The sequence below is a fragment of the Lathamus discolor genome, chromosome 3 (assembly GCF_037157495.1).
Source record: "Lathamus discolor isolate bLatDis1 chromosome 3, bLatDis1.hap1, whole genome shotgun sequence".
Classification (NCBI taxonomy): domain Eukaryota; kingdom Metazoa; phylum Chordata; class Aves; order Psittaciformes; family Psittacidae; genus Lathamus; species Lathamus discolor.
The window spans coordinates 105,247,176-105,270,175 of record NC_088886.1 but is presented as its reverse complement, the minus strand read 5'-3'; the positions used below and the strand labels follow the sequence as shown (position 1 = coordinate 105,270,175).

Here is a 23,000-nt window from a genome sequence, read left to right as displayed (position 1 = left end):
GAGAGTCTAGAAAGCTGGATATTATTCTGCATGTGTTGACAATTTTGATTTTACATTTTACAAGTCAGTTGCTTCACCATGGATATAATTTTAATAGGTTTCTAGATTTTAAAATAAGAACTAGTTAAAAAGCTCTCCCAGCTGTTATTGAAGTGCTACATGAAGTTTCAATAGCTTTGAATTAATTTAATAGGTGTGATTTTTTTTACAAAAGTCCCCTTAACCCTTTGTCGAGACACAGTAATTGTCCATTTGCCTATTACTTTATTTATTTATTATTGCTCCTACATACCGTTTAACATTAAATGGACATTGTGTGTACTGGTCCTTGTGTTCAAAGCTTCTTCATGAGAACCTGTGTCACTTGTGCTGTCTTCTGTTCTTTTAACACTGATGTAGTATCAAAGCATTAGGTTGCATGCCACAGTGATTAGTTTACTTATTTTAACTTGAATTTCTTTTGTGTTTGTGAGTGAATTCTGGCTGGTCCTGATGAGTTCTTATTGTTTACTTTTTCCCCATTTACTCTGCAGTAAAATGCCTTTTCAGTTTTAGTCTACTGTGCAATGCATACATAACATTCATATACTTGCCAGTACTTACCTTTTGGTATTTTGTTTTCTGTTAATAAGCTTTCCTATTTAATTAGATCACCTTTTTAAAATGAAGTATATTTTAAAATGAAGTGTATCCTGTCTACTGTGGATATTTTGAATCTAAATATATTCGTGTCCCTCTTACAGAGGGTCATATTGTTAGTCATTCTCAGTGAAGTCCTTGACGTTGCTGATGTCTGTGTCACAAGCTGGTTTTCCTTTAGTGTGTTCTCTGTCTAGCCACTCCATGAAGTGCAATCTGCAGATTAAGTTTGGCATAACAGCATGTCTGAGATAACTAAGATCTACCATTGTTGCTATTTTTCCTTAGCTAGCAATTATTCTATTTCTGTAGGCATGACTGGGACACAGTTGCCGAATGGCAGAGAGAAGATTGCCCTTAATAATATGCTTTTCCTGTATTTGGGCATGAACTTAAAATTTTATAGATTCTCTGTATTCATTGCTACATTTTACCAAGCTCTGATATGATTCTAAGGTATTTGTAATATGATTTCTTAGCACGATTCCTCTATTGACATGAGGTATTGTATCTTTTCTTTATCCTTTATATCCAGGTACTGAAGTAACAATAATTGGTCTCTTTCTTCCAAGTGCTTGACATGCTTCAAAACATAGTCCCTTAAAAGCAGGTGTTCTAGTTTACCCATCTGTTTTCTAACATTCCCAGCACTTGTGTAGAAACACATATATGTTTGGGGTTTTTTTTCTTTTATTTTCTGTCTCTTCTGGGAAGTGCTCTCGCTGTTTCATATTTGGCTGATACGTTTTCTGTGCTTTTGTCTGTGGACAGATTGGGGGAAGGAGACATAAAGTCATACCATGCATGTATGTTTCCCTGGGGATCCTCTGCTCTTTTTACAAATTCTCAATACTCAGATGAATTTTGCAGGTAGACTGTTGAGTTTTTTATTATAGATTTATGTTTATGGGGGTGGGTGACTCAAATTAATGAAGTTTCAATCAGCTGCTTAAATTCATTCCTGAGTCACCTTTAGTTAATGTTTTTCATGAGCATAGTTGCAGATACTGAGGCTGAAGACTTGCCCTGAAATCTGTAGAAGTCTGTGGGACACTGTGAAAAATGCTGCTTTTTGGTAGCATTTGATGAACTTTTTGAAACTGTTCCAATTACATTTTAGAAATGCAAGGCAAGTAATACAAGTGGAAGCTTCAGTGTTTTTGAGAGAATGAGAAAAGAGAACGTTTGTGTCATTATGCACACTGGTGAGTGAAGAATAAGACCTACACAATTAGGGTTAAAAGTTTTTCCATACGGCTTTGCTCTAGAAATGTCACTGAATAATTTCCTAAAATAATCTTAAAAATTATTGGCAATAATATATCAAGGAGACAAGAATGCAAGAAAGTTCTTAGTGGGTTTGTTTTGTGGTTTTTTTGTTTGTTTGTTTTTTCTTTTTTGTTCTTTTTTGTTTGTTTGTTTGTTTGTTTTCAATGAGGTGTAGAGCTATATGGTGAAATAGCATTTTGAGCCACGGCAAATTCTGGACTCAAATGGCAATAGCCTATTTCCTTTGCTGTTTTACAAATACATAATATTTAACATGCAATCAGAGAACAGCTGATTTGTTACAGAAAGGAGATAATATTTAACTTTCTGTGGGGCTCTAAGAATAACATTAGCACAAATAGATCTAATCTTGATCTGATAATAGCAGGCAGATGAACTAACAGTATTCCATATTACAATGACATTTCTGTAACTTAGTTGCAAATGGTTTTTCATTTAAATTTTGTTTGTTTAAATTGATCACAAAAAGATAAAATAAACCCTGCCTTGTTGGCACCTGCAAGATAGGTATTGCTCTGCGGTTTTGTAAATAATGTTATGCATTTTATTGGCTCTGAAAATTGCAGTGTTTCTACTTTTGCACAGGACAGTTTTCTGAGGCTTCTCTCTTAATGGGTGAGTTGTAATAGTGGCTTTGTACTTTGAAAAGGTATTCACGTATCTACAAATATTTGAAGTACATTAAAAATGAGCACTATATAAAACTGTGAAGGGAAAAGATACTTTAACAATGTTCAAGCCAGGGCTGAACTTTTACAGCTTTGTTTTAGCCACCTAAAGAGAAATAGATGATGGAGACCTGAATCTTAAAAACCACACCTATTAAAGTAGTCATCCAAATGTTACTTTGAGAACATCCATCACCTTATTCAATTTTATACACTAAGCAGGGCCATTCACACCTCTGTGATTATACTGGGTCCAATTTAGATGGATGGATAATAAGATACTTTACTCATAATGCAGGTATTGAGATTGTTCCTGTGAAGTTTGGTGTGGTCCTTTCCTCTCCCATATACCTCACACCAGTAATCTACCTCTGGAATTGAAGTTAAGGTGCTTGTGTTAGGATTTGATAGCCTTGCTAGAAGCGCAGAGGCATGTGTCTTTTTATGTCGATTAGCATTCAAAAGAAGAAATTGCTTGAATTATAGTGCCATGAAGATATGTGGAGATATCATTCGATGGTATTTAATTATTGGCATTAACAAGCAGAGGCTCCTGTTTTTATATATGCAAGATGTATAAAAATATGTTTACTTAGAATGTGTTTATAGTGTTGTCTATTTGTGGCATAAAGGGACAAATTATTTGTTTAGTGAAAAATACCTCAGATGAGACAGTAGCAGTTTTTGTAAGATGGTATTTTAACAGGATAGCCAAAAAAGTGACTGATCTCATATATGTGTTTTATAAATAAGTAATTTGTATAATGTTATTTTTCTTCTCTTTTTAATCTAATATGGAGGTGTTCATGCATTAATTATTAGAATAACAGACATTACTTGAAGTAAATATACCTTTATCTGAATATTGGCTATGCTTGTAAACTTGCATGCTATTTGTGTCTAGTATTACATATGCTTCTATTTGTGAACCATAAAATAAATAGATTTTAATTTTCATCATTTGCATACATTTGCATTGTATATCAATAAGACTCTAATGAAATTTAATTCCACACTCATTACTGAATGGTAGTTTTTAACATAATAAGTCTTGATTTTTATATTCATCTTACTGATTTCCAAAGGCTAAGTGAAAGAACTGTTGACTGAGTTCTCCCTACAGAATGATAGCTGTGTAATAAACTTTTCTAGATATAATCCAGTGTGTATGAATGAAAATAACAGCTGTATCTTCACACTGTGTTAAGCCTTACTGCTTTGTAGTATGTCTAGCCTAACATAAGGACATCCTGTTAGAAACTAGTGCTATGCATAATTAAATCAGAAGCCAAAAATAATTAAAGGTAACATTAGGAGTTTGACCTGAATTCACCAAAGAGGAAAATTCAGAACCACTGTTGGAAAGTCTTTCTTATGTGTTTCCCAGGGGGTGGTACAGTATATACTTGAAATATTTCACATAGCTGCTTTTTATCAGTCTCCTAAATGTCATATCAAGTAGATGTGGTAAATAGAGCTAAGTACTGCTGCCTTATGTGCTCAAAAGTAGCACCAAACCAGGAATATTTTTTTCTTCTTTCTAGAACAGCTTTAGCACAACAGCTGATTGGTCCTGTCTGACAGGGTAAAGAAGAGCACATTGGCAGAATTTATCTGTACTCTCAGAAAGCCTTTGCTAGGGTTCCTCATGGGAGGCCATTTAGGAAACTAAATATTTGTGAGGTGAAAGGGGAAGTACTCTTCTGGGGTAGAAACTGGCTGGAGACAGAAAACAAAGAGAAGAAATAGTGTCAGTTTCCCACATGTCAAAAAGTTAACAGGGGAGAGCCCTCAGGTATTCATGTTAGATTCATGTGGTAGTCTCTGTGAAAGGGAAAATAATATAATGTGCAGATAATGTACATTTGTTTAAGTCTGTCAGATCTAGGAAATGCAACCAGGACCTTCCAGAACTCAACAAAACTTGATGAATGAGCACTACCATACCAAAATTAATTGCATGAATTACTTTAGCAAAATTAATTGATGAATGTAAAAGAACACCTGTTTGGCAATGGTAGGAATAATTTGAACTATAAGCATCTCTTGTTAGTATTTAAGCAAAATGTTAGCAGTGAAAAAAAGAGTATGTTGTGTCTTTCTGAACAGTGTTCAACAGGCTTATTCAGAGTACAGATAGACTAGCAAATACAGGAAAAAAATAAGTGCCTCTGTGTAAATATTTCACCTTTTCTCTTGAGCCTATGTTCCATTCTACTTATGCATTATCAAAGAAGGTTAGCTGAAACAGAAAGAGTTTGGAACTTGCTGAGTGAAATGTTTAGAAGCATTCGATTCAAGGGATGGGGAATTAATTTTATAATGGCCTATTAAAATATTCTTATTCACAGTGTGTAATTAATCTGTAGAACTTTTTGCTGGAACTTGGTGATGTTAAAGTTTCAATAGAATTTATGAATAAAAAGATTTTATGTCTAAATGTATAATGAGAAGACTTACAAGTATGTTATTTAAAAAGTATGATATGTGATCCATATATCTGAAGGTATAGTATGTTAAGGACTAAGACAGTAGCATTTTTTCTCTAACGATTGTTTCTTATCCGTTATCAATATATGCTTATATCTGTTAGACACAGGTTACTCACAGTTAGAGCGCCTGCTAGGCAGGTCTAGTATTACATTTCCTAGTGTTATTGTGATACTCTCAGCTTTGGAGAAAGCACAAATAGTTAAATGCAGTATATATAAATTCCTTCATTTTATGAGGTATTGCAGTTGTCTGTGCTTCTGCAAATGTATCCCTGAATTTAAGGTAGATTATTGTATCATGTGACATCATGATCTGAGCTTTTTAAAGAGAGTCACAATGGAATTAAAGAGAACAATTTTCATGTTGGTATTTGTTTCAGTTTGATTCTGAGTGCATAATCTCATTAGTATTCCAACTCCTTTGTAATGCTAGTGTGGTCAACAGAAGTTGGATCAGAATTTTCAGCTTGTAAAAGACAGTTTATACACCCTTCTCACCTGCCATCATGACTTATAGGAAGGGATGGAGAAAAGCAGCATTTGGCAGTTTGTGGCTGGACCCGTTTTATGAATGTAGGAGAACTGTCTTGAGCTGCTACTACTGTAGAGGGTGTGGTAGTATGTCACTTGTTGCAGTCTGCTTCCTTGTAAATAATCCCCTGTTCTTTCTGTATGGGAAAGCCTGGCTCTGCTAGGATAGATCGCTGCTTGACTTTAAGTTGGATTTCATTAGTTTATTGTAAACAGTTGTGTTTCAATACTACTTGTTGGTACTAATATGAATACCCTGGATCAAAATGGGTTGTTTTTTGCAGTAAAGCTGGACCTTTGGAAATTATAAGCACAACATGCTAAGTCATGTTGGGTAGGACAGATAGTGGAAATCAATATACAGAGTTTAGCAATGAAACAGATTTTTGTCTGGTACTATAAATACAAAATTATTTCCATTGTTGTTAACAAAAAAAAAAAATTACTACTACATGATAAATACAAAGTCTGATTTTAGTAATTTTTTCAATATATAGAAAGCATTAGTCTGAATATGCATTCTCAATAATAATTTTGCAATAATCTGAATGTACATGAATCTTTAAGCAATCAGATCCTGAGCCACTTTAGAAGGAATAGTCATTCACAAAGTGGAATGAGTCTTTCAAAACTAAAAAACCTGGAACTCTGGATTTGTTATTGTGGTCATAATTGCTGGAATGAATATTTAGCCTGTTCTAGCCTGTTTATTTATTGAAAGACATACAGTGCTTTCCAATGCAGTGTTATGCTGTCAAGCATATGTTTCCCTGAAGTTCTTCGGCCAGCATCATCTCTTTTATGTTTGTCAATGTACAAGGAAAGCCTGCCAAAACTTAACAGGCCTACATGATTTCTGTGGTAATTATAAGCTCTGAGTAATTTTATTTTATGGGTTGACAGGCTATATACATCTTCAAACAACACTTGTTAAAGTGTGCTATTATGGGATTAAAGTTATATCTTAATTAAAAAAAATATGTACCTTTCTAAATTCAGATGGTAGTTTCTGAGGTTGCTCACTTGCTGCTTGCATAGTCCTTCACTCTCACTTCATCTGACTTTTCTCCTACCCAACTTCCACTTTCTTTGTAAGAAAATGATAAAATAATACTAATGAATAAGCTTTTAAAAATGGAATAAGGATGTAGAGGCAATAATATGTAATTTTCATTGTATAAAATGAGATTACATTAATCAAACAAGCAAAAATGTCATCACGACTGCTGCTGAAGTAGGAGCTAGACAACAGCTGAAATAAAGATGCAGTTTTTACCACGTATGTTGGATGGAAGGCAATTCTTACTAGGTTTCCTAAGCTGCAGCTAAGAGCTGCACAGATTAGGATGTCCGTGCTCCCTTGCACAGTTAAAGCTGATTGGCACATCTGAGAGTTAGCATACCTGCCTTTGGGAAAAACCTATGAAGTTTCTCTGGTGGTTGTGAGGCACTCACATCCATCACTCTGTGTGATGGAAGTTCTTCCCACCCATCTCATGAAAGAGGTCACCGAGAAAGTTCTTAAAATGCAGAGAGACTAGCCCTTTTCCCAAGTACAACATTTATTTGAATACCGGTATTAAAGTATGAACAGAAACTACACTGGTTTGATTAAAAAAAATTACCCTGAGTTGTGTGGAAAAGACAGTCACACAGATCTAGTAGTGAGAGCTGGGGATTGGGAGTGGGAGGCTGAGCCTCTGCTTCCAATGCTAACATAGGCTGTAAGAAAACCAGGTGTCTCTTCTTTATAAATGGCATTAATAATGTCTCATAAAATGTTTTAAGACTCTAATGAAAGGCGCTTCAATATTTTTGTTGTTAAGATTATTTTAAGAAGTGACTTGTATTTCTAATTACATGTAATTTATTCTATTATGAAGCAGATGGGTAGGAATGTAAGCTTTAATTCATTAATTGATACCTGACTTGATGAGCTGTTTATTTTCATCTTGAAATTCCTGCAAAATTGGAATGGAAAATTCCTGGTGTTCTTTAATATTTGATATTAAAACTGCAAATAAGAAAAATACTTGCCAGATTGATGAGTTTTATTTCTGCATGCACCAAGGAAAGAAGCACAACAAAAGAGTTGTCTTCTTGTTGAGGTTATAATTGAGAAAAAATCTTTATGTCCTTAGCTGTTAACTTTCCAAAACACAAATATGGAGGTTGACAGACGAAGATCACAACACATATTTGGCTCACTGGGAGACTGGCTTGAACTGGAAAAGTGAAAATAATTTGGTGGTTTGTGACCTCTTTTGGTTTGGGAGGAATGGTGGGCTCATCGGCTGTAGCCTGATTCCCCTGCAGCTGCACACTGCAGCATGGCAGAATATTGCCTGCATCTGTTGCTAGGCCTTCCCACCTGGAGTATTAAGAATAGAAAAGACAGTGATATAAAAGATGAACATAATCCATTACTGAAAGCCATCAGCCCATAAAACTCAGAGGAAGAAACAGCCCTTTTTACAGTGTGGTGGCTCTAGATTCTTCTCCCTGAGGAGGATTTGGGACATGACATAGATATTATCAGCTGTTTTTTCATCTACAGGTCAAGATGTCCTGAATCCCCTGACCCCAATTCCTAGGAGGCACGAAGAATCAATAGTGCCATCTTCCTTTCCACTGAACAGATTAGCCTTCTTGCCCTCTTCTACAGCTTTTGTGTGTAATAGGAGCTAATGAATATTATTTAATCAACCAAGGCTTTGAAAAATAGAATGCAAAAAGGGCTGTTTATGATTAAATCATCTTTTCATTCCCTTGCACCCTATACAGTCACCACAATTTTGTAAATCTTAAACTGAGTAATTCTGTAAAGCTAATAGGAATTTTAACAGGAATAATGTTGGATGTCTCATTAGTGTAATGCATGTCTGTGAAGGTCTAAGGCGTAGCTCACTGATGGTTTCCGGTTCTGCTCCTCAACAACAGTAGTGTAATGTTTCAGTCCTTGTGCTGTACAGAAGTGTGTAGATGCTATGGAAAGGGCACACTTCAACTGCTGTGTGTTGTGTTCAGAAGGAAAGGTGGTATGTTAGGCTTCTTCTCCCTCTTTACTTCCCTCTCTCAATGGCTGTGCTGAAAAGCTGACACTGAGAAGAGTGGATTTGTTGTAGCCACCACAAGTCATGCTTCTTTAGTGAGAAAATTGTTAAATACTAAGGCGTCTTGTCAGCATGGTACCACTGTCCTACTTTCATACTGCTGATTTAAAAACCACAGCATATGACAGTCGTCTGTAAAATTCACCTAACCTTTTGGGATGCTTTACTGTATGAATTAGTTATAAAGGTTAAACTCTCAGAAACACCCTTTCAGCTCTATGGGTAACCATACCCAAAAAAATCCTCCTGCAAGAGCATTCTTAATAAGCTCCGTTTTTGAGTTTTGTGGGACCCTTATCCTTTGGAAAAGTCTTAACTTGTCTTCAGTTCCAGTAGACCAATCTGATTTGAAGAAAGGAGAGAATGAGGGTACAAGAGTGGTTTTCCTGCTTTTTAATAGCAGTAGAATTTTGTGCTGAATTCATATGAATAGCAAAAATTAAGAGATGTGTTTGCTGTCCTAGCCATCCCTCCAGCCCTGATTCAGCCAGTCTACTGATAAGAAATATAGGGTTTAAAAAATAGTCAGGTGTTGCCTATTCAATATAACCTCTCAGGGAGGTCTGGAGATTTACTGACCCAGCCACTAATCAAACCAGGAGGCATTTCTTTATTACAAAAGCAGGTAACGTCTGTGGTGCAAAGTTAGTGGTGATCTTACAGGATTCTTAGTGAAGATTCGGAGGTCTTTCTCCCTCATCTGTTTGAAATTGAAACTGTATCACATTTACTCCAAGTAGGGAAAAATACATTAAAGACTTTCAACTGAATTTTGCATTATGGCTGGGGAAATGACCAAGGGGTCTCAGGAAAAGAGCTTTTTAAACTTGTGCCACACATTTGCCTCTTTGCTGTATTTTACTTCAGTCTCAACTCTGCAGCTTGAAGGCTGCAAGGCTGAAACTGAACTCCTAAAATTATAAAAGCTTAAAATAAAGTGAAGGTTAATGGTCACTGGCTTATTTCCCACAGGCTCTGCAAGCCTTGATTTCTGGAACGTTAATAGAATAGGAAAGCATAAGGCTATTGCTGTTACATATTGTTCTTATAGTGTTACTACTGTCAAGCAAAACAGCACTTCCTAAAAAATAACGTATATGGAGCTGACCGTAAAACTGAGAAAGCTAATGCTGCTGTGGAAGAACCTGGAAAGTCCACTGTTCTGTCCATTAAACAAACTCTTACATAGAATGAAACCAGCAGAAGAGGGATGTGCAGTGGTTCCTCACTGATCTGTGTTGCTTCAGTGGCATAAAAAGAAGGTAAAGTTATTTGCAAAGGTAATCAGACCACTCTGAATGCCTGATGAGTATGGTCTTGCCAGTTAGGGACCCTTTCGTAGTCTCACCATGGAGGTCTACTTGAATTTGCCCGTTAGAAAGGAAAATATGTTTTAGAGAATGGCTGCTTTCTAGTCATTTTTGGTAGGCTCATGGGACAGCTGAATTTAAAGCAGATGAGGCCTAATACGGAATCTTTCTCTGAAGTATACAGAGCCATGTCAACTTACTGGAGACTTCCAGTACTGCTTGGAAAAGATGCCAACTGGCCAACCCAGTCAAGGTATTTGCCTAGAGATTTTGAGTTAGAGATAGAGGATTGTTCCAGAATACTGTCACAAATGATTCACGTTAGCTTTGGGTGAATGACCAACTGATCCAATTGAAGGAAATGAGTCAGATATAGTCAGAATTGAAACTGAACTGAAGGGATTTTTTTTTTCAGGTGTCCACATTTGTTACCATTATTGTCTAAATGAGCCTTGTAATTATGACAGTGATTTTTACAGTCTATAGACAGAAATAGAGAGGGGCTCTATTTTCAAGTGTCCACTAGTTTTAAGTGGTTGATTTTGAGCCTTTATTCTGGGCTGTTTACCAAACAATTTAATGCCTATACATCTTCAAAGTTATATTCCTTTGCAAATCCCCTTCTTCTTTGTTTTACATATATTAGCATGCAGCACCACTGCAGTGTGTTAGTAAATGCTACATATCAGATGGATTTCCACCTTCAGTCCTGCTTCATCAACTGCCTGGCACAGGTTTTTTATCAGCTTTTGCATCTCTCTGTTACCCTCCCCCTTCAAAGCTGTTAATGTGTTCTCCTGAACTTATTCAACAAAATTGGACTTACAGATTTATGCTGGAAGGAACATGTCATAATGTGTTTGTTTTTCCTTTGTGTTAAGGATAGAGAGAAGTGGAAGTGTTAAATTGTATAAAACAAGCATTAAATTAAGTAAGGTGTAGGTAAGGGACACAGGCTACAGATATTCAGAAGGGATCTCCACAAAAATTAGTCTTTTGTTTGAAACCTTTTAAAAAGGGAAAGACGACTTGTTTGAGAGTGTAGATTGGAAATCTTTGATTAAATCCTGAAAACAGCCCTGTTAAATATATGCAGAGTTCTGTGGTACTGAGAAAAAAAGGATCATGGGTTATTCAGCTGCAGTTCTAACACAGCTTGTTATAATCATGCATTTTAATTAACTAGATCAGCTGAAGAAATGTTGTCAATACACTGCAGCAGAGCTGTCTGCTTTGAAAACTGTCCTATCGATAATCAGAGGACTTCTGTTTGCAAAAGCCTTTTTACATACATTAAAGAAAGGAAAAAAAAAAAAAAGCATTTGGGAGAGATTAATTAATAATTAAGCTAGTGTGGAATTAACCTTTGGCAAAACTGTTTCCTTTTTGTACAGGGATGTGTCCTGTCCTGTCCATACAGTGCCCAATAAAGCATTGATAGAAAAAATTAAATTCTTTGTAACTAATCATCATCCTGTTACAGCAAGGCCCATAATTTGAGATAACTTCTTTTTCCCATGCATAACAATTTGTGAACATTATGTTAATTTTCACTTAAAATTGGTAGGATAGGGTTCCTGCAGAAGGTACAAATACCTAAAACCTTTTTTTTGGTTGTTAGTATTTGGGTATGAATCACTACACTGTATCTCATTTTACATGTTATTTGATCAATGAGTCTTTTCTACTGGGGGAAGTAATTCAAAACTGTTGTGAAAATGTCTATAATGCTTCTTTGTTGCTGAAAGCTTGCTTGCTGTTGGAGCTGAGCTTGTTTGTAAACAAGGCTTTGCAGGGGCAGAACTTTGTAGACTTAGAAATTCAGGGGCATGCAGTACACTTCTGTATGGCCCTTGGAGTCGCTTTTGATTTCTGGGAAATAGATAATCAAAAGAGGAGCCCAGACTGGAGGAAAGAAAGGGAGTGGAGTGGGAGACAGAAACATGAAAAATAAATCAATATAATAATACTTTTCCTTTCTATGAGAATTAAGCCTCATCTAGGGGAGTCCTGCAATTGGGAAATCCCTTCAATAACATTCCTGAAAGTTATAAGCACATACAGAAAATCCTTTGGTCCACAACAAGGACAAAAATTTATAAATCGTGATGTTGCTAAATTGAAGTGAAATTTGCAAGTTTTGTAGAACAGGGCTATGTTATGACACAGATGCTTCCCCTTGTCCTGCTGTAGTAGTTCACCTGTAGTTCTGTAAACCTCTTTCCACTGTTTTTCTGAACTAATAAAAATAGAGGATCTATCCAAAATGATATAAAAAATTACGAGCCCAGGCATGCTGTGCAGTCTGCCATTAGTGTTCATATTACTTACTTGAAAGAATGCTGGACTCGAAAAAAAAGGCCAGTAATACCTGTCTCCCAGTTTCCCCGAGCTATGGCCTTATCAACCACACAGCTGAAAAGACAGTTTTCTATTTTGATTCTGAGGCAGAATTTTGGTACCTGCCAGGTGAACTTTGATGTCAGTTTTAGATACCCATGCTGCTGGATGGCTGAGGAAACTTTTGGGAACATGGAATACTTTTTCAGATGAACTGCTGGTATTATGCAATAAAGTTATCGAATAGCTATAGCAAGCACTGCACAGAAAGGTGTCTTAAATTTGAATCAACAGCAGATCACAGCTGGTTACAGTGTCCTACTGGCTATTCTGGGAGGCCTGTTTTTTAGGGAAGAAGGTCATGTCTCTTGGAAATGACTGTCAAGCCCCAAATATGTATACAAGTACATTCATGAGCAAGTTTATTTTGGTATCTTTCTCTGTTCACATTGGAGTGTTGACATAAATACCGAACACTTTTTAAGTATATGAACTAGGTGGAAATAATGAGTGCTTGTATTAAATTCTTACTACAGAATCTGTATGTAAGAGCATTTTCTTTTCATCATCTAATTAATGAGTTTGAGCCATTAACAGCTTAAAGTGCTGAATAAGGATTTAAATTTAATTGAAGTCCTCTGTTCGTAGCTGACAAAATGTGTTTTACACACTCGATGGATGTAATTAGCGTGATGAAGCTTTAAACAAAATTGGCTTTGTTAAATTTAGAATTTGCCGTGTCAGTTTATACATGAAGCCAAAGCATTAGTTCTGTGGCTTTGGTAAAATGCATTTAATTTTTATTATTATAATTATTGTTATTACTGATATATAGGCATTTTTAATTTGTGATACTGTTACAGTCCAAACACGGCATGCTTTCAGATTTGAGAATGCAGTGTATTATATTATGATTTCAAATTGGTTTATACTGCTATAAGATATCTCTTACACATCAGAACTCACTATTATATACAATGGCTACAGCAAACCTGTGTCACTTGGATAGCAAGGAATTATGCGTTATTGTTTAAGTTACTGTGCCTTTACTGAGCTTCCATAAAAACAAACCTCCATGAATACTGCTGAACTTTAGTATATGCAAATTAAAGGCAACTGCATACCACTCACACTCAGTTTCTCACTTTTACACCTACAATGTTACTGCCTTCTGCTCAGCCTGATAGTCAGTGATTTCTCACTTTAAAATATTTCAAAGTTTGTCCTAAGAAAGGTCATATGCAAAAGTTAATAAAAAAGTAAGAGACTGTTGAGACACCAGAGCTGTGTACTGCAGGTTTCCTTAAGCTGTAAAATAAACACTGGCTATAAGCTCAAACTCTCAGTGAAAAGAATGTGGTTACTGGCAATTATGTACAGACTGCCTCGCAAAGCTTATTCCTTCCCCTTTGGCAAATAGTTTATTTTTGACATATGTATTTTAAAAATAGGAAGCCACTTATGCAAAATGTGGAAGGTATAAAGATTCTGATTTAGAATGTTAGCATTTTCCCCCCATATTCTCTGTGACTGTGACTAAGAAAAATGCAAAACTATTTTTGTCTTGCCAGTGTCACTAGGGATGAATAGAAAGATGCTGTAAAAATGAAATATGAAGTAAATCTGTTCTTTAATGAAGGGCAAGTTACTGGCTAGTAATTGGGGCTTATGAGCCCATATAATAATCCTGATAGTTTTTGCTTCAGTCCCACATATTGTATCAGTAGTGTATCCTGGAAACTGTTGTTAAGGATAGATGCAAGTGGGAAGAAGTAAACATTTCGTCCCCAAAATACAAAGACTGTTTCTGATAGGTACAATTAGCCTTAGGAAAAGTAACCACTGAAGGGTTTCCATCCCTGTCTGTTGTGATCCTTTCTTGGAAGGCAGATAGTATGTATATGACATTGTGAGTCACAGGTGTAATAGCACATGAAATTAATTTTTGAGTTGGAAATTGCTATTATATGCAGTGCATATGTATTCTGGATAGTACAGTGCATTTCAGGAGAAGCTGGCTGGTATGAAGCTCTGCAGAATGAAGCCTGCGCTGTTCTGAGAATATGACTCATATTACAGATGGCTGGAAGGCTAATACTGTGATACAAAAGTGTTATATTACAAGTAATAGTGCACTGCTAACAAAAATCTGATGTGCTGGAATGATTATTTGATATTCTTTTATTTTTAAGAGAAAAAGACGTTCCATATCTCAAACTTTGACTAATATTTTTGTATAAGATTACTATGACTGTTATTAGCGAGGAATGTGGGGAATAAACTCACCTGGTTAAAAAAAACAGACTTCAGAATCCGTAGCTGGTTTTTAAAGCAAACCATAGGTAATTATTTTTCTGAGGTCAGTTGATTTTAACTGTGTGCCAGGAATTAGCATCTGTCTCTTCTGTAATAGATCAGAAGGCAATTTTCCAGTATATACCCTTTCTAGTATGCATCCCACCCAATGTTAATATGATGCATTTGCACATTATTGAGGCACAAGTGCTTCTTTTCACTTGCAAAAAAACTTGCCAAAGTCTCTGGGTAGGTTCTTTTTTTTTAAACTAGCTTCATGAAGCTGGTCAAAGCAGCTGGTCAGACCTTACACACAGTCTTGTTTGAATTTCAGAGTCTGGGCAGAAGGGGAGAGGAGATAATCTTCTGTCACAATTGGGTGTTGCAACTTTGAAAATCTTTCCTATAGTCTATTTTAAACTAAAGAGCATAATCTATAGAGAACTGAAAAATTAGTACCAAAACACTAATTAAGATGAAGTCTAATGTGTTTTTCAGTTTTACTCTAGTTTTCATTTTATAAACTGTATTCCTGTTTTTATACTTTCATTATCTGCAGCTTTTACACAATTTATCACAAGCCAAATAGATGTTCCTGCATGTGTTAAAAAAACCCACAAGAAAACAACAAAACAAAAACAAACAAAGCAGCCAACAAGAAACAATGTGTATGCTAGAATATATATTATAAAGTCTGTACTTCAGAATAACGAATCTGTTTATGATGGTTATATTTTCAGTGGCTCAGAGATTGTATGACTAATGTATTATTATGGCTTATTATCCACACTCTAGCAAAACGCATGTTCAGTCTTCACATTTCCTTCATCTACAGCTACTTTTAATCTAGAGGGCAACGAAGAGAAGAATTAAAAAGGCGACTAGGATGCCCAACTGCCATTGGAGATCTTGTTTTGTACCTTTGACTGTTTTGTGTGTGTTTTCTTGCCTGAGTTACAGCTAAACCAGGAAAGGGATAGTAATCTCCTTACATTATTTTGAAATTGATTAGTGAGTTTTGCAGCCTTTAAGGAAGTGAAAAATATAAGTGCCTGATTTGAAATCAGAACCATGAGTTCTACAGCATGAATAATTATAGAAATTAGTTAAAGAACTGGTATTCAGACATTCAGTAAGTTGTTCCTGACCATAAAGGACACATGGAAGACCCAACAACACACCCTGTGATTTGTCATGAAACACAAAATACATGCCAGGAGAATGTACTCAGCTAGAGCATTGTACATCTTAGCAGTTAGCAGTATCATATTGTTCCTACAGATACTGCAAATGTACATACTAGAAAAACAAAGTAGTAAATTTAAATATATTTTTATTATTCCTCATTAGCTCAGTCTCACAATTTGTGAAAAAGGTGTCTTCTATTATAAGAAGTTTATTGTCTCCCTGTCATTAAGTTAGGTGAGAAAGGGTTTTGTTTGATGTTTAAAGATGCCTAGAACCGGACAGTAGTAGTTTTTAAAAAACAGATGTTTAAAATACTTCTAAGAAATGCACAAATATTTATTTAGCATTCCAGTTTTGCTTTAGAATGTGATTTTATGTGCTTTAAAACTAGTTTAACTTATGGAAAAGCTGAGTAATCCTTCTTAACTTTTATCTAGCACTGTAAGCTATATGCAGTCCTTTTCCGGAGTCTTTTCTCTTTTCCATCTCTCAGTATAATTATGCCCATGAATAGAGGTGCCCATAAAAATGCAAAGTTCTAGTATGCTCGTACATCATTATAGTGCAGGATATAGTGCAGGTATAATACATGACAAGTGTAGGAGGTAGTGATGGATTTCAAGTGAGAATAACTAATAAAGGCTGAGTTCACAGTGACAACTTCTGCAGGCTGCTGTCAATACCAACATGTTGAGGGTTTTTTTTCTGTCAGCATTAAGCAGTTAGCTTCCTGAGAGACCTAGCTAGTTAAATGTTTTGTTAGTTTGAAGAAGAAAAAGATTTGAACACAGAACTGAGCAGATGATTTTCTCAGTAGTCTAGTGAAGCAATAAACCTTATAATGCATGTATTTCTTTGTTTGGAGTGTGAACAGATGAGTAATTAGAATGTTTAATTTTCGTATGTCCTTACGATGAGGTTGGCTGCCACAGAACACTTCGAGAATTTCCGAGGTTGAACTGTAATTATGAAGCCTTACATGACCTGAGTGATACTGCTAGTAATGCTACTGAAGTAATAGAAGTTTGACATATAGTCAGGAGTTTAAGCTGTGAAACATGGCCAATGTATTAGTCATACAGCAACACAGGAGGGAATGGTTTTAGTGGTTAAGGTGACACATGTGGAGGCTTGTTGGAGGACTCTTTCAAGTTTACATCTCCAGTCATTCAGTTTCTTCTTGGCAAGCAAAAGAGTTTTGAAAAACAGTAAGAAGCTGTAAGTAAAGAATGAAATATTTTGTTTTGCTAAGGAGTTTGGTTGATTTCAGTAGTGAAGAATCTTAAACTTGTAGTTTTTCCTATGAATATTAAATATTTCTTGTCATAACATCAGTAAGTTTCATAAAGTTGTTTAGAAGGAAAATAGGGATTAACTCTCCCTTTGTCCCTTCTCAGTAAACAATGCTCATTCTTGCATTAGGATGCTAATGCTATGGTCATGGTAGTCTAACAATACAAGCAAAATAGAAACTATAGGGAGATGTGATTTCTGTGATGAGTTGGTTGTATAAAAGATTTTGCCGACTACTTGAAAATCTTTGAATTATTGCTTTTATGAAATTTTAATCTCATTCTAAACGAGATTTGCAGTTTCTCTGATAAGTAAAATGTTGGCTATCAACGAGCCATCCCCAACTCTCTTGAATAAACTTCTTTATTACTTTATGACCTGTTCATCGGTCACTGTGGTTTTACCACTTATGCACCTTATTGTGGTCCATTCGCTGTTATGCCAAGAAATAGTTTGGCTGTAACCCTGAGAATCACATCAAAATCCTGTACTGTACCACTGTGATAACACCCATTCTAGAAAGCCTAGCTAGGAATAAAAATCAAAGCTATATAATACGGACAGATAGGTGACCTCCAAACACACACCTAAGTAAATAAGACATTAAAAATTCAGCTGTATTCCATTCAGTGCAGAGTGCAATGAGTTCTTGTGCATCTTTTTAAGGGAAGTGAAATCTGTCTGTTGTCAGTAGAGCTGTAATCCTGATTTAATTCTTATGTTATTCACGCTGGTTTAAAATAACTGCCAGTAACATTGGCATAGAGTTACTCTTAGAGGCTAAAGTAGTTGCCGCAAAACATACCAGAGGTTGCTGCAAGGAACCTTTTCCCAAGCAAATGCACTGCATATTTCTGTTCCTGGTGAGTTCACCCTTGCTTGAACTTACTATTGCTTGTGAATTTGATCTTCCATCATTTGCTTCTTGTCTGGTTTGTCTCTTGTGTATTTTTGAGATGAAGCTGTTACTTTAACTTGTTCCCAGGTGAGGAGTGCTCTGTCTTTTAACGTCTCATAAGATCTTTCTGTCATTATTGTAAAAATAAACACTAAGTTTTATATATTTTTTTAATCTTTGCTGTTATGAAGCTGAATGATTAGTTTGAGTTTATAGTATCTTGAACACCACTTAGTGGTGTTTTATAAGTAATAAGTTCTAAATCAGTGGGCACAAATTTGTTACAGCTCCTATCCTAGCTCACTTACGTTTCTTGCCTTTTACTGACAGTAGTGACTTACACACTAGATAGACTATTTCTTGCTAGCATTCATCTACTCTTATTTTCTCAACTTTTCCACTGCATTCAAGTTATGACTCCTATACATGGATACAGTTGAATGTATGCTGAAAGGATTTAATGCTGTTACCTTGTGATACAGAAGAACGCAGAGGTAAGAGCAAACACATCTGTGTGAATTATCTAGACAATAGATACCTGTGATTAAGCTAACTACCCGCTGGATGTCACTATTGTTCCACAGAAATTCATCTGAGAGAATATTTATCTAGAGTTGCCTGGCTGACAGCAAAGACCATTATCTTGCAGCGAACTGAAAATTTCTAATTGGTTTGCAGGACTATTGTACATTTACGTTCATCTTGAAACTGCATTTTATATCAAGGTTCACTATTTCATAATAAAAAAAAAAGAGCATTGCAAAACCTTAAGCTGTGATGACTGTGTAAGTGCAGATAGTGAGTAATGAAAACCCACCAGCCAGCAGAGAAGCTTGCATTTATTATACTCAAGCCACTTGTTCTCATTATTATTCTCTTACTCTGCAATTGCTGGAGGTAATCTCAACACACTGAATGAACATTACCAGTCTCCTTGAATTTGCTTGGTGCATTAGTTATTTTCTTTTCCCAAAGACCTGCCGTCTGTGTGGTTTATTATTCTGAAATACCCCTTAAATATTACAGGAACTAAGTCATTTATTTGAGAGGCCAAGTAGTCCACTGGCTAGAAGGATGTCCTGGTGTGAGGAGACTGGATTATATTCTCAGTACTCAACCTGTGTGTGATCTTGAGCAAATTACCTCAAATCTGTCATGTTTATTTGCCATCTTCTGTCTGTCTTCTCAACATACCATATAAACATTTACTGTGAGAGATTGTTGAAAGATGTTTGTACAGTGTCTAGCAGAGGAAGTCCTGATTTATTTTAAGATTTTTGGGGTGCCACACTAAAGTGGAACAGTTTTGTGTGGTGATTCCAACTAACATTTGTCTTAACATTGTTTAAATAAATGTAGACTGCAAAACCAATGAAAATGAAAACAGGCATGGAAGAGTAACTGCACTTTGTGTCTTGAAAAGCTCTGGTCTTCAAGTGGTAGCCCCAGAACAGAAGTTGATTAAAAAACCCAAAACAAAACAAAAAACAACCAAAACCAACACACACACACACACACACAAAAAAAACCAAGCAAAACTCCCACCACAAACCAAAACCAACCCCCCCCCAAAGCCCCCAAACATAAAAATTCCAACACAACATAGCAAACCCCAGACACCTTCAAAATGCATTTTTACTCTCCTAAACTTGGAATATGTAGGTAGCATCAGATCCGTTAAAGGATAGCCAGGTCATTAGACGGACTCAGTCACATCTCCTTCCTTGAGCTGGTGCCTAAATGCCTTAAGGTTTAGAGGTTTCTGGGGGCCATCATAGCTCTGATGCATCCTCTGAGGATTCCTTGACATCACTCCAGCAAGGTTTTCAGTTTTGTGAGAGACTGGCACTAAAATATCCAGACCCCAAACAAAGTGGGATCAGAATTCTACTTATCTGCTGCCCAAACTGGAGAGAAGCAAAGGAGAAATTTCTGCTTTGGAATCCTTGAGGCTTTAACAGTTTATATTCAGGGAAGGGGCAGCCTTTCACAGGGACTGAACATTGCTCAACTAAGACCAAGTTGTTCCCTACAAGATTATTAGAATTTGTGACTCTGGAAGTTACTTCTATAATGTTTAATGTGAGAATGATGAGACCAAGTTTAGCTAAGTTCATGTAGTCTTTGCACATACGAAAGCATGGAGTTTGTAATGTACATTAACATGCTATGAAGCAGGTTTACAATGTTTTCTGAGCAATAGCCACTAGAGTGGGTATAAAAAACTCAGCTCGCAGGCCTCAGTCTGTGCAAGAAGATTCAAAGACTTATACTGGGCATGTTTTTTGTTGTGTAGACAGTGGTTTCATTATCAATGACTATAGCAGCAATTAGACATTCATCTGTGTTCATTTGGTATGTATTTGGAAATTCATGAAAAGTGAATCTGTAGTTATTCAGGCAATAAATGAATTAGTTGATCTGAGCATCTCTGTGCTTGAATATAGACATGCTGGATTTTCATTGTTATTTTTATTATCCATCTATGATTAATGACATACTGGCTTTATTTTCTTTTTCATGCTCATAATTAAATGTTTTTTCCAAGGGAGCTAGTAATAATTTTACGGGTATTGTTTTCTGTAGGAGGTTATGGATTGGTTCCTTCTGATTATTGTTATGGTCAGGACAAGGCTTAAAGAAACACAGAAGGAAGCATGTAAAGTCAAACTCAGTTATGTACAACTCATTCACAATAACACTCCATTAACAAGTTTTAAAAGATGTATTGAATGTTTTCAAAGAGGAAAAATTCTAAATTAATAGTATGAAATTATTGAAATTATTTTCTGATTGCAGTTAGCCCTCCCAAACTAAATAGCAAAATTTTCTGTTATTTTTATATATATACACAGACACATATGTGTGTGTGTGTATACGTATGTATATATAATATATGTATGTTTTAGGACAAATCTGTCTTGTTTTGGCTGTACCTAATATTAGTCACCACTGCAGAGATTAAAGCCTTTAGAAGTATGGAGATGGTTCTTAACACAAAGTTTACAGCAGAATAATCTTTCAGTACAGAGATAACCAAGACCTGCTGGTAGAATACTGAATCCCATAATAGGAAAGATAATTTGATGTGTATTGGCTTCTTACTATCACCTTTCAAGGTATAACTCAGGTTAAAAATCACAGCCTGCTCACTACTGGGAAAGCATCTCAAGCATTTGCATTATTAATTGTGTGGGATCTTCTTTGTACTCAGTAAAACAGGGTCTCAGTGTTGCAGGGTTCAGTACAGTCTCAAGCTTCTAGTCTTGGCTATTTCTTCACTACAGTCCTTGGAAATGAGAATGTTTTCATTATATGAAAAAAACAAAACAACCCCCCTTAAATGTATTAGTTCTTTTCAAGAGATGTGTTCTAGCTTTGTTTTCAGTGGTATCTAGCATATTTCAAGGTGATTGGCTGTGATTAGGTTTTTTCCAGTAAAAATTCAGAAGAACATTTTGCTAAGGTTTTGCTTTTTCTAATCTGCTGCAGTGAAACTGCTTTGTAGAAACATTCCCTCCCAAGTGATTGAAGACATGCAGTTTACTAAGCCAAATCAAGTCACAAAATAGAGATAATTAGATTACTGACTTGCTTCTATATAGGTGCCACTGTATTATTTCAAGAATGAAATCACACACCCTCCTTACCCCCTTCTGATAGTCGAAATAGGAGGTATGATTTGTTTGGAAATCTGGGGGATGTTATATTCTTCTGCAGCCAACACAAATACATGACTTCGGGAAAGGGAGGGCAGGGAGTAGCTGTGCTATAAATCTGTATTTTTGAGAATCACTGATGAATGACTGCGCATTAGAGATGAACATCTGTGAATTCTGTAATGATGTTAGGGTTTTGCTACGAGAGAAAAATAATTTGTCACTGATTTCTTTAAGGATTTTTGGATGCACTCAGCTCAGTGAGTACCCAGTTTTCTCTGAAAGCCCTTTGCAGTTGTAGTATTTCTAAAATGTATACTGTTTGGCTTTGTAAGTAATGAAGCTTTATTTAGTTATTGGAGGGACAGTGTGCAAAACATATGACAAAACCCTAAAAAGCTAGCCCAGCAAATAAAAAGAAATAGAAGAAAATGACAGATTTAATGGTTTCCTCAGCTACATAAATGTCTTTGACAGTCTTGAAAAGAGAATTTCTAATGAGCACTGAAACAAATGCGTGCAGGAAGTGGTCTTGCTTTTGCTGTTGCACATTTGAGTTCCTCTAATTGCATTAATAAGGAATTTCTACTCATTTAATGAATGCCTTTTGACTGCTTTCTGAAAAGCAACTGGATGTAGGGGATAAACACTGGCACCTTTTATATGAAGTCGCATAAACAGGTTTCAGTTAATTGTTATCGGCCCTAAAAACACTGCATTATAATGCAGTTATTTGTATTTTAAAATGTTTAAGTCTAGGCTTCCCTTTGCTTTGCTTTTGATGCAATACCTCATATTCTAAGACAGTGCTTTAACTCCCTACTGGCTTTTTGTTACAGCTTGTGTTGGGCAGAAATAGGACATTCTTTCAGAGCTGCTCCTGCACAGTCTCTTTCCTCAGACAACTTAGTATTCATACAATGTTACAGTACCTGGGTCTTTAGTTTGGTCTTGGTTCAAAAAGTGAGTTTCAGAGCAAAGGCTGGGGTGGGGGGGGGTGGGGGGGAGGAGGAGGGAGGTGGGAAAGGGGAACAACTGAGCTTGATCGCCACCCCCCTTGTTGTAATTTTAATCGCTACATAGAGGCACAGTAGCTGCAGGTGCAGTGGATTACTTACGAAAGAAGTTTTCTATTTAAAAACAAGAGAGACTTTAATGAAATCAGGAGAGGGTTTGTACAATAGGTATTGTATTAAACCAGAGCTCAGGCTTCACATTGATTGCGGTATTTAAATTTCAATGAGTTGATTATGTATGAGAGTAAAATGACCAGTATTATGAATG

General features: G+C 36.0%; 2 protein-coding genes across 4 annotated transcripts in view; one reads left to right on the top strand and one right to left on the bottom strand.

Annotated features, from left to right (window-relative positions):
• The window catches only part of CTNNA3 (catenin alpha 3), a 505,620-nt gene that overhangs the window by 207,105 nt on the left and 275,515 nt on the right, over window positions 1-23,000 (top strand). Inside the window, exon 1 of one of the 2 annotated variants that reach the window (XM_065670948.1) lies at window positions 21,878-21,976. The exons of the other annotated variant lie outside the window; for it this stretch is intronic. The gene's annotated coding sequence lies outside the window, so the exon portion shown is untranslated. Of the gene's footprint in view, window positions 1-21,877; window positions 21,977-23,000 lie in introns of those variants that run through there. 2 annotated transcript variants of the gene reach the window in all.
• LRRTM3 (leucine rich repeat transmembrane neuronal 3) overlaps window positions 1-23,000 on the bottom strand; it is an 83,359-nt gene that overhangs the window by 57,820 nt on the left and 2,539 nt on the right. The gene's annotated exons all lie outside the window — the stretch shown is intronic.